A 3,644-nucleotide genomic window follows, 5' to 3' on the forward strand; every position below is an offset into this window, starting at 1 on the left:
GATTGGATATAAGGAGGAAATTCTTTCCTGTTAGGGTGGTGAGGGACTGGAATGGGTTGCCCAGGGAAGTTGTGAATGCTCCATCCCTGGCAGTGTTCAAGGCCAGGGTGGTTGAAGCCTTGGGTGATATGTTTTAGTGTGAGGTGTCCCTGCCCATGGCAGGGGGGTTGGAACTAGGTGATCTTAAGTTCCCTTCCAACCCTAACTATTCTATGATTCTATGTCCCAAAAGAACTCAAAGGAGAGAGGGAGAGTTACAAACTACTGAGACGCTTGTATGTTTTACATTTTTCATGGTACCTGGGTTTTTAGGTTTTGTGGGTTTGGGTTTTCTTGTTGGTTTTTTGTTTGGGGTTTGTGTTTATTTGTTGGTTTGGGGTTTTTAATCCATGTCCCTAAGACTGCCAACAAGAAAAGCCAGTCTGAAGTTCAGAAACATGAGAAAGGAGGAATATTGGAAATGCAAATTAAAAGACCCAAGGGGAAGAGAGTAGGACATGTTCCAAAAAGCTGCTCTGCCTCTCAAGGCCGTGATGACAGGGAAGGGAAAGTCAGATCAGGGCCAGGTGTTGAGGCAACATTCTCATTAGGAAGAAATTCATGGAGCTGAAGAAAGGGAGAGAGGACAGCAAAAGGTCGATTTTAACTTGGGAAGGGGGACAGCTTGGTCCTCATAGCACAGCACCCTGTCTTCCTCACTCATACAGGAGGTGCCATCCTGTAATGGCAGCTGAGTTACAGATTTAAGAATGCTTCCAATTTGGAGAACAATACACACACCAGCCCCATAAGGATCTGCTTCTTCAGTAGTTAATCCTACTTCTTTTCTTTCCCCCTTCAAGCTGTTCCAAAACAGAAACAATTTGAGCATGGTGTCACTCAGATACAATAAAAGCACAGCAATTGCAGCATACAAACCATTGCCTTCTTCTAGGGGAGCAGATTATTAAAACACAGAAGCTGGCAAGCTCTGGAGCATCCTTCGCACATTGTGTGGGGAGGCACTCCTCTGAGGTGGGACTGCCAAAAGGGCCAGGGCAAGGATCAGAGAATGACTTCTGCTGTTGGGAGTCTCCAGCAGCAAAAAACCATCCATCTTCTCCTAGGCAGCACAGTGCCATGGAACCAATGGCTCCACTAGTGCTCTTTTAACTCTCCCTGTTCTATTCTACCACAACCCGCTGTGCCTGGATAGCTGAGCACAGGAGCTTTTCCTGGCCTTGCAGGACACCCAGAGACGCAGTGGAGCTCTTGCTTTGGAGTCGTGCTATCCCTTTGGTTTGCTGCTCTGCATGATACAAAGCTTATGCCCACAGAGTATGGTAGTTCTGCAGACCAGATATCTTTAGTGCTGTTGACAATCATAAACACATGGCTTTCTGTAAGATGAGCAGTGAGCAAGGATGGAGGTATGCTCTCTCTTCTCCCCCCTTAGCTCTACCTTGGCTTTACTGAATGACTGATAGTGCAGAGGTGGGGCAGTGCCTAGAGCTTTGATCAAAACTATACAATAGCCAAGCAGTTTCTGTCCCAAAGAGTAAACAGAAAAGAGGCACATGAAAACAGGGAATTTTGCCTGCACTCAACTCAGAAAGTGCACTTCTTCAGCTAAGACTGATGCAGATAATGGTTCAAATGACACCAGCAATCTGTGGCAGTGGTAGGACCAGGACTTGGGTCTCACAAACCCCAGTCAAATGTCTAAGAAACTATAAAAAGAATAATAAAAGAAATAAAAATCAATCACCCTTCCAGTCTACATGAGGACACAGTTGCAGTGACAGAGCCTTAGATGACTGCTCATTAAGGCCCATTACACATCTTTCCTATGACTCAACTACTAAAAGCATCTAAATTGCAGTGTTTAACACTGCAGATGCTGACTCAGGCCGCAGGGCTTTTCCCTTTGGCTGGGCTCCTTACCAGTTTCTCCAATCCAATGTACCATGTGGAATCACAAACAGATGAACTGGCACAAGTGAGGAGGAAAAAGAGGTGGAGGAGAACAGCAGCATTTGAACTCAGCATTGCAAAAGCCTTTCCCATGGTGAAATGACAGCCTCGCCAATTGCTGGCAGGGCAGCCAGGGTACTTTGTGTATTTGATGTTGCGCAAGTATCCATTGAGAATCTGTGGAAGAAAGCCTTTTTCCCAGGAAGGCCTTTTATTTATTTATTTTCCTTCCCAAACGTAGGGAAATGTAGGAAGCAGAGCCTGCTGAAGTCTGGATTGCTGTTCTCTCCCTGAAACAACTGATTAAATAAGAAGTAGAGGTGTTGGTCAGTAAGAAGCTCACCATGACCCAGTAGTGTGCACCTGAGCACAGAAACCGACCATGTCCTGGGCTGCATCACCAACAGTGTGACCAGCAGGTTAAGGGAGGGGATTCTTCCCCTCTGCTCCACTCTGGTAAGACCCCTCCCTGCAGTCCTGTGTCCAGCTCTGGAGGCCCCAGCATAAGAAGGATGTGGAGCTGCTGGACTGACTCCAGAGAAGGCCACTAGGATGCTCTGAGGGCTGCAGCACCTCTGCTATGGAACCAGGCTGAGAGAGCTGGGCTTGTTCAGCCTGGAGAAGAGAACGCTCCGCGGAGACCTTAGAGCAGCTTCCAGTGCATAAAGGGACCAAAAAAATGCAGGAGAGGGGCTTTTGACAAGGGCCTGCAGGGACAGGACAAGGGGGAATGGCTTTAACCTGACAGAGGGGAGACTAGGATGAGCTTTTAGGCAGAAGTTCTTCCCTGTGAGGGTGCTGAGGCCCTGGCCCAGGTTGCCCAGAGAAGCTGTGGCTGCCCCATCCCTGGCAGTGTTCAAGGCCAGGTTGGACGGGGCTTGGAGAAACCTGGTCTAGTGGAAGGTGTCCCTGCCCATGGCAGGGGCTGGAAGTAGGTAAGCTTTAAAGTCCCTTCAAATGCAAACCATTCTGTGATTCTGTGCATTCTACCACAGTAAGTCAAGCAGTCCATTCAATGGACATTTTTCTTACAGCATCCCACATTTGCAGAGATCTCCTGCACACTGCACAGCAACAGAAAAACATTTAGCATTTGCAGCGGAGTGCTATGACAGCACAGCTATGACCCACAATGCTCAATATCTGGTAAAAGGTAAACAGCAGTATGAAAGAACTTCAACTCCTTTTGTGTAAACAAGAACAGAAGTACGTTCTGCCTAAAAACCAGCAGAAGCAAACACTGAATTTATGCAACCAACCCAGTGAATTCACAACAACTTTGTGTCTTTTTGTTCCCCCTAATTGTTTTATCCCAAGCAAGTTTTGCTTACTAGATTAGCAGCCAAAAATTGTCCAAACCCCCCAATATTTACAGCAGAAAGAAGTTTCCTTCTCTTCTGTGCAGGCTGTCTGCCAGTACTTTAAGATACTGAGGGAGCAGATTTTGAGCTTTAAGAGTAAGCCCCTCAGTTAGCATGACCTGCAGCATCAGATAAAATAATCTAAAGCCATCAGCAACACTCTTGCAACAGCGCATCAAAAGATCAGCATCTCAAGCTCTAACACACAAATGCCACAGGCTTGTCTTGACATTTACACAGCAGGAGAAACTGTGAGCAACCCAACATAGTCTGGCATCCTTGAGTTACGTTTAATGCACAACAGTAGTTTATTCTTACTGTTTACTTTCC

At 46.7% G+C, this 3,644-nt stretch overlaps 1 long non-coding RNA gene across 1 annotated transcript; it reads right to left on the minus strand.

Moving 5' to 3' along the window:
* Positions 1-379: 379 nt before the first annotated feature.
* On the minus strand, positions 380-1,360 carry LOC133273484 (uncharacterized). Its single transcript, XR_009744836.1, has 2 exons — positions 919-1,360; positions 380-606 (listed from the first exon to the last, which is right to left on the minus strand). It is a non-coding gene; the product is annotated as an uncharacterized LOC133273484 (long non-coding RNA).
* Between the last annotated feature and the right edge of the window lie 2,284 nt (positions 1,361-3,644).

This window comes from Pezoporus flaviventris, unplaced genomic scaffold (genome assembly GCF_033815535.1).
Source record: "Pezoporus flaviventris isolate CSIRO_AGI_PZ_B2104156 unplaced genomic scaffold, CSIRO_AGI_Pfla_v1 ptg000031l, whole genome shotgun sequence".
Taxonomy (NCBI): Eukaryota; Metazoa; Chordata; class Aves; order Psittaciformes; family Psittacidae; genus Pezoporus; species Pezoporus flaviventris.